Consider the following 16,234-nt stretch of genomic DNA (forward strand, 5'->3'; position numbering starts at 1 on the left):
TCTGTCAAGGAAGGAAGATTCCTAAAGTTCCAAGATACATTTCCCCCCCCCACCCCCCCTCAAACAGTAGATAGTTTAAAGAGGTTTGGGTTTTTTTCTGTTTTAAAGAATCAGCAAGAATTTTTCTGTATCAGTTTACAGTGGGCGTTTTACAAAGTGTCTTAGTAAAATTAAACTCAACAACTGAAAAGAAAGCTAGGTTTTTTTTCCTACTTGTGCTGGCTGGCTTCATTGCAGTAGGCAATAGGAGTGGCTTCCAAAGGAAATTTCACACTTTAAGTCTTCTGTCAATTCGAGGCTGTGTCAAATCCAAGGTGCTATCAGTAATGTTAGTGTCTGTGATAAATGGCACACCGGCAGTAATGATTTTATTTTCATGGAGTGGTTGCAAGTGTCAGCATTGTTTCTAAAAAGCCTTTCTCCACCTTTGATTTTTTCCCCACAACCCTGGAGGTAATTTATTTTCAAAACTTTCCTTACAGAGCTGACTTTTGGTACCTACTAGCTCTGCGTTTCTTTGTCTGGGTGGCTTTGCACCAGTTCGTTTTGAAACAAGACAGCCCATGGCTTCACTTGCTGGTGATAGTCCTGAGGGAAGTTGGGCTGGAGACCTCTGGAGCTGCATTCCAACCAGCACTTTTGTGTTTCTATGAAATTTGTCTTGTTAAGACTGAACTCAGTGCTCTGAGCCTCCCTGCTCTGGATGAGTGTGTGTGTCTGTTTCCTTTATTCATCATGATCTTTCCCAGGGAAAATTACCTCCTTTTTCAACTTCCGATGCAGTTGTTTTGAGGATGACTTGTGTAATACAGTGCATTAGGATCTAGAAGGTGGTAAATTACATTTATCTGCCGTTGTGATAAAAGAAACATTGAAATACCACCTCCTTATGGGTCTCAGTGGCCCAACACTCTGGCCATTCAGTGGGGTCAATCTGTACTGGACAAGTTGTTCATATTAACTGGTAACAAAGAGAAACTAGCAGTGAGTACTGCTAGTGGAGATGGTGTTTAGAAGTGCAGGCCAGTGCAGGTTTTTTTAATGCCCTCTCATGTGCTGTAAGTCCACAAGTTCTTATTTACCTTACTTGTATTAGGGAAATACTTCTTCTCCTTTCTGAACAATTCAGAACAAATCTGAATGTTTTCCGTGAAGGTGAGGGAGGGGAATTGTGCTGCTGCTTCTGTAGTAAAAAGTCCATTCGTCTCTATTCTGTGTTTCTTGAAAATAGCGACATAGAAGACCTGCTGGGAATGTGACTAAGAAATGAAGCAGCTGATTTGGGAGGATACTTTGTTTGCCTCTTTAAAGTCTATTTATGTTTCTCTTAATTACTCCTAAGCACTTAAGATACCCTATGGAGAAAAGATTAATTTTAATACTGTAATTTGAATCTTTAGGGACTGAAAAGACTCAATACACATTTTTCAGCTGTATCTGTCTTCCAAAAGGAATGGGAAAGAGACAGTATTTCAAAGTTAAAAATGCAACAGGTTGATCATGGGGCTAAGGGGGAGAGAGAGAGAGTGTATTTGTTTATTTAAAACTCATTTTACTTAACTGACCGTTAAATAGAGGAGTAGTTTGCATTTGATGTATGCGGTAGCCTCTGCCAGGAACAGGGCTTGGCCTGGGGATCCTTCTCTTCTGGTGGTATCGGGGATCTCTGTGAGCAGCAGTCACTGAAATGCCAGGATTGCGTATCATGCCATCCGGGGTTCCTCCCTGTCGTGCCGGTATGCATCCTCCTGAGACTGAGACTTCCCTTCATGTTTGGGGTCTCTTGTGGCCCCTGCGTTCTTCACAGGGGAGTGTGTGTGAAAAGTGTGGCAGTTTCCTTGAGTCTTCCCCTAAATCACTGTGGTGGTGATGTTTTGCATATAACGGAAGCATAGGAGGGGCATGTGCATGCTCTGCAGCAGTGGGTGGTTTAAAGGGTGAGGGTTAAAGGAGGCACTCGTGTAAAAATGTCATGTGGGGCTAGGCAGATGAGTTGCTTAGTACAGTGATCTTCAGTAGGCTGTGATCAGTTGTTACTGGCAGCAGGAAAGAAATAGTGAAAAATTGACTCTTGTTCTTGAAGGATTGCTGTGTAACGGTAAATTGCTGTTGAACACCTACTGCTCACCTCATGTCTGTGGAACAAAAACTGGATCTGTGATGAAGTCAGTCATACCACAAGATGCACTCTTTTTTCCATTGTTTGGTTCCACGTTACGTCTCATGCATTTTTACATGCATTGGATACTTGGTCTCTGGAGAAAATTGGTTTCTGTCGGTGACACCTTCAGGTCCGTATTTCTTTATTTGACCACTCATGAGTTGTTTGTGGCTGTAGAGTCTCCAGGACCAAGTCTCTGCCCCATCTCTCATCATCCTGTGGCTGTACTTCTCTACACAGCATCCTTTGTCTGCACTTCTCAAGGTCTCCGCAGTCATGTCAGGCTTGTATTTCTTTATATTGCATCAGTATGTTGATGACAAATACTTTATTCTGCAGAGTACAATTTGTGTAAAACTAGGGTTGTATGAAGCAATGATAAGTAAAAATAAAAAATTAGTCAGAACCACCTGCTCAGAAGGAAAAATTGGTATTACAGCTAAGCCAAGATAAAGTAGAAGTCAGTAGAAATTTGGACAAGGCAAGCCTGCCAAGGCTCTGTCCTGAGGCTTTGCAAACTCTGTACAAAGCCTGTGGGCTGCAGCGTGTCAGGGATCACCCTATCTACATTTATTTCACTAAAGCTAATTTGCAGCTGACTCCCGCTACAGAGACAAATGTAAGATTTCTGTATTCTTCTAAATGTTTTGGCATAAGTGACATGTCCTTTAATGTGTTTTTATGTGCCCTGAAAGGCAGAGCCAGCTGACACGGGAAGCTTGTGGCAGACTGGGAGGCCTGTGGGAAGGGCACAGAAAGATTTAGGATGGAGAGACCGGCCCGTGGGCTGCATCACGGCATTCCAGCACATGCCTTGCCTCCTGGCAGTGGGAGCAGCTGATGCCCTGCTGCTTTCTACCTCTCAAATCGACCCTGCCCATCTCTTTTCCCTTGGCCTTTACCAGGAGGGAAACTTTCTTTCCAAGTGAGGATGGGATTTTGGGATTTTTTTGTTGGTGGTTTTTTGGTTGTTTTTCTTTTTTCTTTCAAAAATAATTAAAAAATTTGTTGTTTAGGTAACTGTTAGGCTTTCACTGCCCTGCCTTGGTGACAGCAGGGAGCACAGCTCTGTTTCCTGCATGTTTAGGAGGACCAAGGGCTGTGGTGAATGCTCACCAGGAGGAGGCAGAGCTGTTCAAGGGCTGGATATATAGTTGGGGAAAGGGGCTGTGCTGGGGGGGCTTGGAGACCCTTTGTCAGTGGATGTCCAGTATTTCTTCAGTATTAGAGCAAACTCCCCCCTGTACTCATTGTACCCACACGCCCTGTAGCCCAGAGGGCAGTGCACAGCCCAGAGAGAGGGAGCTCAGGTCTGGCAGGGGAAAGTTTACGGCCGGACACCTTGCTTGTAGCTGTGCTGAGCGCTGGGCTGGGGCTGAGGGTGCCTGGCTCCATAAGTGAGTCTCCCTTGCGGAAACTTTACCGGATTACAGGTTTCACTTGGGAACCAAATTTGTTAGGAGTCTGGTGCTGTGAAGGTGAACCTCTGTTACCTAGGGCAAATGGGGACCCCTGGGTACCCAGCAGACAGACGGACAGATGGATGATAGAGTACAAGCCTGGCAGAGGCCAATCTGCAGAGGATTGCTGTGTATGCCTACACCACACCCAGCCCCAGCCTACTTATCCTGTAAAATACTGGTGGAAAATAGCATCTCTTCAGAGCGGCTGGTGTCTATAATACTGACTGCAGAGCTGATGCCATCCCACGCTGGTGACTAGTGACAAGATGTCTGAGGAATGAGGGACGGCTCCATTTGTCTACCGGAGGAAGGCAATGCATTCCTTGCGTGCTGCGCACGTGGCCCATGGAGGAGCCGAACTAATGAGTGATACTGAATCTACATAGGTGAAGCTGGCCATTTTGGGAATGCTCTCACCACCAGCACAGGCAGAGCCAGGGACTGAAGAGGTACAGACATCATGGCTTTAAATGTCTGCAAAGCCTGGTGTTGTATTTGCAGTCCAGATCATGGAATAACTCAGATAGGAAGGAACCTTAGGAGGTCCGTAGTCCAACCTCCTGCTCAAAGCAGGGACAGCTATGGGGTCAGGCCAGATTGCTCAATGTTTTAAACAGTGAGGGCTTGAAAACCTCCAAGGATGGAGGCTGCACAACCTCTCTAGATGAGTAAAAAATATTTCCCCCTAGAGCAAATCTTTTTCTTTATATCCAGTCTGAACTTCTCATTTCAACCAGCATTTACTCTTGTTCTTTCACCATGCCCCAGGGTAAAGAGCCTGGCTCTGTCTTCTTGATAACCTCCTCACAGATATTGGAAGGCTGCTGTTAGGTCCTGCGGAAGCCTTCTCCCTCAAGCCCTGTTCCCTCAGCCTCTCCTCATGTTGTGTGCGATGGCTGGCTTTCGGCCCCTAACCATCTTGACCTCAGATTCTTCTTGCCAAACTGCCCCTAGCCAGTCAGTTGCCAGCACGTGTTTTTGTAAAGACATGCAGGACTTTGCATTGGTCCTTGCTGACTTCATAAGATTCCTGTTAGCCCATCCCTCCAGCCTGTCTGGGTCCCTCTGGATGGCAGCTCTGACCTGGAGGGTATCAGCTGCTCCCGCTACTGTGTTGCCATCTGCAGACTTTATAAGCACGTGGTTTTGTCTCTGCCAGGTCAGTGACAAATGTGTTAAACAGGAAAACTCCCAGGACTGACCCATGCACATGACACATTAACAACTATCCTCGCAGTCTTATTGCCCAGCCAGGTTCTTTACCCATCTAGTTGCCCACCCATTCAGACCATAAAACTCCTAGCTTGCACACAAGGACATCGTGGCAGATGGTTTTGGGAACTGAGGTTGGGCAGCATCCCCAGGTTGTGCTCTCCCCACATCCACGGATCTGGTCATTTTATCATAACAGGCGATCAGGATGGCCAGATGTGATTGGTCTCTTAGCAAATCCACACTGGCTGTTCCTAGTCACCTTCTCTTTTATGTGCCCAGAAATGTGCTCCAAACACATTTCTGTGATTTTTTTTTTTTCCTCTCTTCACTGAATTTGTTTCTTCTGTACTTAAAGAAACCTGTCAGGAAAGCAAGCCCTTATCTTGGCTGAGGTCTCTTGAGTGGATGCGGGAGCGAGACTGGGCATCAGTCCGCAGTCATCAGGGCAAAATCCAAATCAGGTTTTATTTTTCCATACCCTGTCACATGTAATGCCAGTGTGAAAATACTCCGTGTGCCTGCCGTGGTAGCCAAAAGGCTCAGTCCAAATCCAGTTTTGATCTTAAGGAGAATTGACCTGGATCAAATGGTCTGTGACACGGGAATTTATCTGTTCCCCACCTCCGAAACTGTGTGTGCTGCAGCCGATGAGCTCGCTTGTGCCCAGAGCAGGCAAGTGCAGCAGAGAGGATGTGGCTCCCTGTCCTGGTCCAGTCAGTGCCTGGTCCTCAGCATTCATTTCAAAGAAGCTTGTTTTGACGAGGAGCTGCTGAGCAGCTCTACTCTCCGCTTGAGCTGTGCCCCAGCATGGGACTGGGTGCTTTTGGAGCAGATCTCCTGCTTCAGCCCGTGCCTTGCACTTGAGCAGTGAAGCCCGTCTGGGCCATGTGTGCTCACAGTGCTTAGGCTGCAGTCCTGTGGTGTGTCTGAATGATGGTAGTGTCTTTAATCACTCATGACTGTCCCCAAGCAGAGCAGCCTGCTGTGCCCTGGAGAGATTGTCCAGGACAATTCCAGGGCAGGTATTTCCACAGTGCTGGATTTACCTGCTGCTGCCAGACAAACTCCCAATTTGATGGAGTAACTCATACAAGGGAGGAAAAATAGATGTTTCTGCTGTCTGGAAACAAGGTACAGTGTCCTGGTAGGCTCCTGGTCCACAGTCACCTTCCTTGACCACTTACATTCAGCAAATGCTTCCTAATGGTGCCAGCTGAGCCCCTGCATTTCCAGGGGTTGATGAGTCTCCTGCCTAGGAGCTTGCTGGCTTGAGGCCTGCAGAGTGCTCCTGGGTTGCTGGCTGAACAGTCACCAGGCACGCTCAGCTCAGCACGGATTTGTACCAGCACCTTCTTTGAGACAAAGACAACTTTAGGAGTGCTTCCAAGCCACTGCAAAGCACAAAACAGCCAGCTTGACTCAGGGGCGAGCTGCAGCGACAGTGAGAGGGCAGGAAAGATGGCTGCAGAGCTCAGGACAGCTCTTCTGTGCTTGTTGCAGCGGTTCCTTGATTGGAAGATGCCTTTGTGTATCAGGTCCCTCTTCCCGGTTATTGGGGGTACAGGGAGGAAGCAGGGAGGTTGCTGCAGGCACAGCAGGCTTAAGTAAAGGCTAGAGCAGACTGTGCAGAGGGCACCAAAAAATGCTACCATGAGGCCAAGGGATGGGACAAACCTGGGGGCAACAGTGGCATGCAAGGAAGCCCAAGGTGTGCACCTGAGCTGATACCTGGCCATGTGGCTGTCACTCTGCTCGTGTCTCCTCCACGGGGGCTGCCACATGTCCTGCATCCCTCCAGGCTCTTCCCAGCCCTTTGCTTTTCCCTGACCCCCTCCCCTGGAGTGAGCACGCAGATATGCTGCTCACACAGGGGTTCAGCTGATGGAGACTCAGGCTCCTGAAACACTCAGGGTTCAGGCTCCTTAGTGCTGATAGAAATGCCACAGCCAGCCCTTCTTGGTGTCATTTTGGCAATGATAGACTAAATGGCATTGTTGGCCAGTACTGCAGAGCACTGCGAGCTGTGGTAACAGTGAGGCTGTTGTCATGGCAGTCCTTCAGAAACTGCAGCCGATGGCACTGAGCTTCAGTGGCAAAGACGCCTGGCCATTGAAGAAAGCTGGCTGAAACTTAGTGTCCTGCAGCCACCCAGAACCATTTAATCCTTGCTACTTGTTAGCTATTAGCAGCCTGAGGAAGAAAGCAAGTCTTCCTCATCTCTATCTTGGGTCAGGGCTATGTGCGGTTTGAGATACTGTAGCTCCTTCTCCCTTTCTCCAGTAACTCTGCAGATAGATACCTACATTTTCTGAGCCTTTTCTCACTTCATCAGACTTGCATGGTCCAAGCACCGACCCCATGTTCTGAAGATGTGCTCTGATCAGCCCATAGCCGGGACTGTGGGATGAATGAGGGGTCTCACGTGCTCTCTGGTGAACTACAGGATGGAGCTGAAGGCTCTTTACCACCTAGCTGCAAATCAGTATGTATCTTCAGTCAAGTAAAACAAATGATGCGCAGACTGCTGAGGATTCAAACAAAGCTATGACAGCCTGCCATGCTGCACTGAGGTTGCTGATTGCAGCTGAGACTTTCCAGTCCCTGCTGCTACTGTAGGATGCTCACCTGGAAGACCCAGGAGCTGTGGCTCCAGGACAGCGTGTGCTGGGGCTGCGCAGGAGCTCCCTGGCCTTGGGGCAGTGAGTGTATACTTAGTGAAGCAGATAATTTGGGCTACAGGGGGAATGGCCACAGTCCTTGCTATTAGATGTGAGGTGATAAGCAGGTCAGTTTTACTGGATTGCTCTTAGGTTTGGTGGCCTAAAAAGAAAAGCAAAAAGCTAACTATTTCCCCCCTAGAAGAGAACTTAAAAGGTTTGGTTTGGTTCAAATGGAAACTGATTTTTTTAAAGCAAGCTATGCTGCTTGTAGATTATGTAGCCCCTGATTGTAGCAGCTCTGCATCAGTTGTACATGTTCCTGGGGGTATGAGGATCTGTGCTGGGGAGACCTGGGCAGGAATGATTGCATCTGTCCCTGTACAAGAGCCAGCTCATTCCGTGTTTTAAGCTGTGTATTACTAGTTTAATAAAGTAGGTTCCTTCAGCATGCCAGGGAACTTACTCAGCTATAGCTTACAAAAACTCCTTGTTCTCCCGAAGTTCTTTGTGCAAAAATAAACACCAACCAGTAAATCCACCTTTAATTTGTGGGAGTATATTGAGCCACGAGTGCCCTTATCTGAATGAAGGGCAGTAATAAAAGCTCCCTGGCAACACCAGGACTAGAGAGCCTTGCAAGGCAATGCAGCTTGCTGTGACAGCACCCTTGTGACCTTCACCTCAGGACAGCTCTGTGTCTGCAAATGATGTTGGTAGCATGGAGCAACAGATATAACTGCTGTTCCCCAGGGCTGTTTGCAAGTAGATGTGCACCTACATGTGTGGCCTGGGGCCTTTCTGCCATGCCATAGGAAGGTTTTGGTGGTATAGGAAGGTGTTTCACTGTCCTCTGCCTGTGAGAAGCTTAATCATAGAATCATAGAATGGTTTGGGTCGGAAAGGACCCTAATGATCATCTATCCAAGCACAACTACAGGCTGGGCAGAGAGTGGATTAAGAGCAACCCTGAGGAGGACTTGGGGGTGTTGGTTGATGAGAAGCTCAACATGACACAGCGATGTGCGCTGGCAGCTCAGAAAGCCAACCGTGTCCTGGGCTGCATCAAAAGAGGTGTGATGGATCCTGCCCCTCTACTCTGCTGTCGTGGGTAGGCTGTACCTGCGCTGCTGCAGGTGCCCTGCAGCACTGGAGGGATGGTGCTGGCTCAAAGCTCCTCTGGGAGCTCTCTGGGCTGCTGGCAGCACCATCACTTCCATGCCACGCTGCCTTGCAGCAGCAATGATGGCTCCTGAGAATCCATGAGTTAGATACAGGCTCGTGCGAAGGTAAGACATCCCTCCTCACCCACTGATCTCTCCCTTTGCATCACACCATTTCTTGAATTCGTTTATATTTGTAGTGCATTTCGTTCACAGTTGAAAAGGGAGCCATTGCTCTAAACATGGGTGTGCAGCTAAACCCTCACTCCTGGGCCACGGGCACCTGAATCACGATGTGGTGGACCACGATGACCTGGGTTCACAGCAGCAAGCCCGAGGCCTGCACTCATCTTGTTTGGATCGCTCAGCCCCAGCACGTAGAGCTCTGGGGTTTCCTGAGGGCTACCAGGATCCTCCACAAATGCAGAGGTGGCAGTTGTGTGTGGCCTGTTGTAGGTAATGGCTCTGTGGGTAGAGGACTAATCCTGCATGATCCTGCGGTTTAGGTGAAACAGTCGAGATGTCTGCCAGCCCTGGGAGTGCAATAAGAAGTATCTCTCTACAGGAGTAGGACCAAACCCCAGACATTATACTGGGAGCAAGGTGTCCACCAGTTGAGCCCTGGAGCCTCCAGGCTGCAGCCATGTTTCCTTCTGCTGCCCCTGCTTCTGACACTGACTCTTAACATCTGTCTTCACTTCTTCTGGGAAGGTGAGAGACATCAGCTGAAAATCCCCTGGCTAAGAAAAGGTTTGATTTCAGGTGTCCCGTTTCCTGGCTGCTGGTCCTGCTGGGAGTGACCAGAGCTAGCGCAGTCAGGGGGGCTGAGCTCCGCTCGAGCCCTCCAAAGGCAGCAGCAGGCTCTGGGGCTGATACTGAAGGGGTGGGTGCTCAGCATCGTCACTTAGCTCAAGCTAAGCAGATCCCCTTTTTTTTAGCAGAGTTTGTGAATTGTCCTTCTGAGGTGCTTAACGATCCCCTGCACAGTGCAAGGAGCTTCATGTCAAGTCCCTGGGGTCTGCATTTCACCAGTGCCAGAAGCTGGCACCCAGATGTCCACAGCCTGCTTTGAGTCTAGCCCAGCCTCTTTGCATTAGAGGAGGCAAATCATTCATGTGTGATCTCCTCTGCAGAGTGGGAAGAATAGCCACCTTGCCAGAGTGAAATATGGAGTATTTCTAAAGCAGATACTCTCTGGAAAACTCCAGACACATGGAATCAAAGCAGTAATCTTTCTTTAGCTTGCTGAAATTTTGGGATTTCCTTGGTTGGATTGAAAGACCTCCAGTGTCCAAATCATTCAACTCCCATTATCATTTATAAAAAGAGATTTACGTTTTAGATCTATCATGACACTTTGTGATTTTCATTTGCTTTAAGCTCTGTCATCCCTCTGTCCAACATTCAAACATCCCTCTGTCAAACATTCAAAGCACAAACAAGTCTAAACATAGAAAAGTTTATACACTTCTTGATCCAGAAAAATCCAATGCATGTGCTTAAGACCAAAGGAAAAAACCCCAAAAATCTAGATGTGCAGATTCATCTGCACTCCCAGAGTCTCTTGGCATTCCTGCTTTACAGCATAACAAACAGGCACATTTTTATATCTCAGCCCTTACCCCAGGCTACTTTCTGATAAGATTTTACAGCAACTATTATCTTGAGAAATGTTTTCATGTAACGATGGAGAACTGCTAGAAATAAGAGTGTTTCTGTTACAATGAAAAATGGGCCCTCTTCCAATAACGGGCATGTAATAGCAATGGCTGTTGTAGCTAGTTACATAGTTCACAGATCAGAATTACTTGGAGATCTGAAAGTAATCAATGTTTATTTTTTCAGCTACTAACCCTCGCTGTTCTGGGGAGAACATGAGATGATACTACAGCTTGTGGATATACTGGCTGGCCCTGATTTAGAGCATTTGAGACAATGGCTGCCTGCAAATGGCTTTAAACAGTCCTGTGTGTTCTGGGTGCAGTGCTCAGCAGGTGCCTGTGACTAGTTGGCAGCAGGGGCTACCTGTGGGTCATTGCTCATTGCAAATTCTTTTCCTGCACTCTGCTCCCAGCTGGGCACCCGAACCAGCAAGAGAAAACAGGGAGAGTGGCTCTCACTGCCTGCGTGTGCTCTTCGCTCTGATCCCACAGCTGGGTGTGGGGACTAAGGTCCATCCCCCTTGCTTTGGGGCATGCTTGGGAGCAGGAAAGGACCTGTCTGAACCACACTGACAATTCAGTATCAGAACAAAGCCCCAAACCAACAGTTGGTCTGGTGTGTCTCGGCTTTTTGCAGACACTGAGTTCAAAGGGCCGATCACAGGGGATGCTTGCTAAAAAAAGCTTTCCCTCATCCTCCAGGCTTAGGGGGATTCTAGGAATTCATGGTTCATGAGATATGTGGCAGTGGTGTCCATTTTTAGTGACCTTGAATGAAATTAAGGGCAACATGGAACATGTTTGTCAAAATACTAGCGACAATGATGCTCATGCAAGACCACAGGGTCAGCACAGGGCAGACACAAGCAGGGCCAGCCACTGTGTCTGAAAGACGAGGTGACATCCCCCATGCCACAGAGGCAGAGGCAGGTGCCCTAGGGTGCTCCAGCTGGGAGTCGTGCTCTGGGTGGTGGCAGGAGCTCTTGGGGTAGGCTTCTGGCTTCGCACAAGTCCTGTAGGCTTCATTCTGGTGAGGGAAGGCTGGTGCTGCAGCCTTGGATGAGTGTCCATGCAGTGCGGAGGGGGAACGGGAATACTGAACAGTGACAGAAGATGACCAGAACAGGCAGATTGACTCAGGATGGAGGAGACCCTTCCACTCATGCACTAGGAACTACCTTTATCTGTGCAGGCATGAAGACTCCCATTGCTCCTGCCAACTGCTGTCCTCCCCTGCCCTCCCAGGTGAGTCAATGTGCAGCCATTGCCTGTCTGCTCCGTACCAACCTAATAGAGCATTTGACACTGGAAGACCTCCATTCAAAGCCCAGCCTGGTTCACAGCCCCTTTGCAAGACTTTTGCAAGAGTCAGTGAGGATTTTATCTTGTTTAAAATGTGCACCTAAGAACACAGGCTGTTGGGACAGAAAGAAAGTAACCCAGCAGAAGCCTGGCTGTGCTGCCTGCTGGTCATGGTGCTTTGACCTGAGATGGGAGACCTCAGCTCTGGATTCTGCCTGACCCACAACCTCTCCCGCAGAGCTGGAGGATTTCACTACATTTTTATTTTTCTCCATGCTAATTCCCACTGGTTTCCTATGCTTTTAAGGGCACACATGTAGGCTAAAGTGGATTCGGTGATGGTTTGGCAGCATGGTCCTGGAAACCTGTGGCACAGCCCCGCTCTGGGGAAGGGAGAGGGGTGTCTGAGCCTATGCTGGCCATGCCTTGCTGCTAGTCCTCGGTCTGTGCTGCCCAGGCAAGAGTTGCATAGGTGCAGTGTACCCTTGCACAGCCTGCTTCTCAGACACAGCTCTGCCTTTCCCCAGGCATGGCTGAGCCTCCAGCCCCAGGGATTCATGTGAAAGTGCTGCTCTGGGTCACAAGTGCTCAGGATTGAGCAGAGCTGTGGTTAGTGCCCAGCATTTTGGTGGCTACTATGTCCCCTTACCAATATCCTTCTTACCTGGAAATTGCAATCAGCTGTGTCTAAGAACCTGATAGCATGGTGTGACATGGCTTCTCCAGCTCCTTTTGGCAGCAAAGGTAGTGAACGTCCTAGACAGTCAAAGTGGTATTTTAAGATAAATTTCTGTAGCATATTCAGGGTTTGGCATTCATGAAATGTCCATCCCTGGCTAGATTTGGGTGTTCTGATTAGCCTTTCTTTTGACATGGTTTGTCACATCATACTTCGGTCACAGCCTCTCCTCCCATCCTCCCTGGCCCATGCAGTGAGGGGAAGCCACAAGTATTGCCATACTGACCCTACATGAATCCTCATCACCTTTTCCCCTTCCCATGGCCTTGCCTTCCACCCCACAGGTAGCTGCTTTGTGTTCTCTTGCCACTGTGCAACTCTGCCCAGGCATCCCGTGAGCAGGAGCAGAGGGGCAGGTCCCTTCTGGACTATTATTTATTTGACGTATAGGTGAGAGCAGGTATCAGTGAAGTGCCAGCCATGGTTGTAGCTGGCAGGAGAGCATGTTCCCAGTAGAGCAAATTCTCACAACAAATAGTTTACAAACCACAGTCAGATCCGGAGTTACTAAAACTGGAAAAAAGAGCGGCGCCTTTCTTTACATACTGTACATGGCAGAAAATGAACATCAATTGGTGAGCTGGCAGGAATGTCGATCCCTTCCTTCCAAATATAGGGAAGGGGCTGAGCTAAGGGAAGGGACTGAGCCTATAAAAGCTGTCAGGGAGAAAGCCCTTGTTGGTGGCACCCGATCCCCCGGCTGTGCCGTGGCCATGCTGTGACTGACCCGCAGAGGGGTGCAAGGCTCCTGCCACAGGTGCTGTTCCCCATGCTGGGAGCTTCGTAAGGCTGTAGCACTGTGGTGGGAATCTGCTGTAGAGTCCCCACTGGCCCATTCCTTGGGTAGGGAAGGACTGGTGTCTGGTTTACTTCACTAGTCCTCAGCTGGAGTGGTTGCTTGCAGTAAGTGAGAGGTGTTCGGCCTTCAGAGAGGCTGTGCCTTAGCTGGAGTCTGACCTTCCACTCTTTCTCTTTCAGAGATCAGAGACGTCAGCCTGTTCCTTCCTTCTTTCTGTCAACTGATTGTTAAGGTGAGAATTTAAGGCATGAAAACTAACAGCTTGCCCAGACTGGCATGAGCTGGCTCTTCCCTTGCACTCACTGTCGGCAGGTTCCCGTTCTTCCCCTACATGAGCTGCTCTAACAGGCCATGGCACGTGTCCGTTCCTTCCTGCTACGGCTGCCCACCAGAGCACTAGGACAGGCTCCATGTTAAAAGGGAGTGGGGGAAATCGTAAATGGAGAACTGGAAGAAAAACAGGCTTCAGGGCTTCAGTTTTACTAAGGACTACATGAATCCTTTAGAGATTCCTCCCCTTTGCTGCACTTCCCCAGGGAGCCCTCCTGCTCCTTCGGGCATGGATCCTCTTTCCTTGGGGCTGTGAAGGGTGGCAGCTCTTCTTCGTCACTTTTGTACATTCTAGCTTTGAATCCAGCAAATATCTCTCTCAAGACCTTGTGGCACACATCTGAGAGATGAGAAGAGTGCTCTCAGAGCAGCCACCTTGGGAGGGCTGGTGGATGTTCAGCTCCACTCTGCTCAACTCTAAAGACTGCAGAGGGGACCATCACAGCAAGGTCTGTCTTTCAGCTTCAGCCATGAGCAGAGATACTGGCATGGAGATTTTTGGTGAGGCTGCACCATACCTGCGCAAATCAGAGAAGGAGAGAATAAAAGCCCAGAACCAGCCGTTTGATGCCAAGACATACTGCTTTGTGGCTGACCCCGAGGTGGAGTACGGCAAAGGAAAGATCAAGGCTGCACAGGACGGGAAGATAACTGTTGAGACAGAGGATGGCAGAGTAAGCGCATTCCTCCTGGCCCTCCTCCCTACCCTGCTGAGGATCCTAGGACGTCTGCTAGGGAGGGCAAGGAACACAGAAAGCACTATAGTAGCTCAGGCAAGAAATATGCCGTGCCTTGTCCTGCCCTCTGACTGGGACCAGCACAGCCTCCAGAGGAAAGTATTGCTCTGGATTTTGGGGTGAAGGCATCCATTGGGTAGTTATTCTTGGTGGTGCTGGTTTTGACTGGGGTAAAGTTAATTTTCTTCATAGAGGCTGGTACGGGGCTGTGTTTTGGATTTGTGCTGAAGACAGTATTGATAACATGGGGATGTTTTCATTACTGCTGAGCAGTGCTTACACAGAGCCAAGGCCTTTTCTGCTTCTCATCCCACCCCACCAGCGAGTAGGCTGGGGGTGCACAAGGAGTTGGAGGGGACACAGCTGGGACAGCTGACCCCAATGACCAAAGGGATATTACATACCATGTGACATCATGCTCAGTATATAAAGCTGGGAGGAGAAGACAGAAGGGGTGGGGGGATGTTGGGAGTGATGGCGTTTGTCTTCCCAAGTCACTGTTACACGTGATGGAGCCCTGCTTTCCTGGGGATGGCTGAACTCCTGTCTGCCATGGGAAGTGGGGAATGAATTCCTTGTTTTGCTTTGCTTGTGCATGGCTTTTACTTTACCTATTAAACTGTCTTTGTCTCAACCCCTGAGTTTTCTCACTTTTACCCTTCTGATTCTCTCCCCCATCCCGCTGAGGGGGAGTGAGTGAGCGGCTGCGTGAGGCTGAGCTGCCGGCTGGGGTAAAACCGTGACATTGATTTTGACTTTAAAGATCAGGCAATGCACTGAAACAGGTTGGGTTGTAGTCTTGCCAGTCTTAGAGTTTCTCAACTGCTGCTTTTAACTCTTTCTTATCTAACCCTGTCATATCCACTCATAAATTCCTTCCTTTACTGGTAGCAGAGCAGGCAGCTACTTTGAAAGTCCCCTTTGCATGTGAAATTATGTCACTGGCTGCAAACAGTTTCCTATAGGAACCTCCAAGGTGTTAATCTTAGCAGCTTGTGTCCTGATAACTTTTGTAAGAATAGCTGCAGCAGCCCAAAGAACCACCTCAGCCAACATCGTGGCAGTAGGTACTACAAGCTTTTTAAGACAGCAAATATAGAATAAAGCAGTCATCCATTGGTTCACCCCCAGTCTCCAGCAATCACAGGTATATGACTGCGCAGAGGCTGCAGCAGGCTACCGTGTACAAGGACCTGCTTTCCTGGGGGCTGTTTTTTTATATCCATTTGAGTAGTTCCTGTGGGAAAGATTTCCACAGTTTAAAATTGGAGTATGTGTAAATTGCTCCCTTTTTCTGCAATATGCAGCCTGGTAATTTCAGCCTATTTTTTCACAAGGAGAAAAAGTAAATAATTCTTCCTTGCTATGGCCATGGTTCTCTCTGCTATTCTTGACTTTGCAGACTTCAAAAGTGTCTTCTTTTCACCTGCAAATCCCAGTCAAGTTATGCTCTCCTCATAGAAAAGCTGTTTCATACCTGTGACATCCTTTGTTTCTCTTCTCCGGGGCATTTCTAGTACGACTATATCCTTTCTGAGAGGTGTGATCAGTAATGAAGGTGTGAATGAACCAACCAACACATCCTACGTAGCAGTCTCTTCTTTTCTCCCTTTCTTTTCTAATAATTCCTAATACTTTAGAGCTTCCTACCCTCTTCTGAGCACTGAACTGACATTATGTTAGAAACCTCTATAGTGACTCCCAGATATGTCCTGTGAGTAGCAGTTAATATGCAATCTCTTGTTCTATACGGAGACTTTCTGTGAATCCTAATTGCTCAAGTGTTTGAATGCTTTAGAAAGGTATTTAGGAACACATATCACAAAGTTGCTTTTGAAAACTGTGCCTGTAATTCTTGCTTTCTTAAAAGAAGCCTGAGATCATTCCACTAGTCAGGACCTGAGCTTGGAAATGGTGTTCAGTCTTTCCAAATCAAATATGATTGCAGTGACACTATTTCCTTCTTGGATTGGGCTAGTCAGTTTGGACCAGTCCATGGGAGCAGCA

The sequence above is a fragment of the Grus americana genome, chromosome 18 (genome assembly GCF_028858705.1).
Source record: "Grus americana isolate bGruAme1 chromosome 18, bGruAme1.mat, whole genome shotgun sequence".
Lineage (NCBI taxonomy): Eukaryota > Metazoa > Chordata > Aves > Gruiformes > Gruidae > Grus > Grus americana.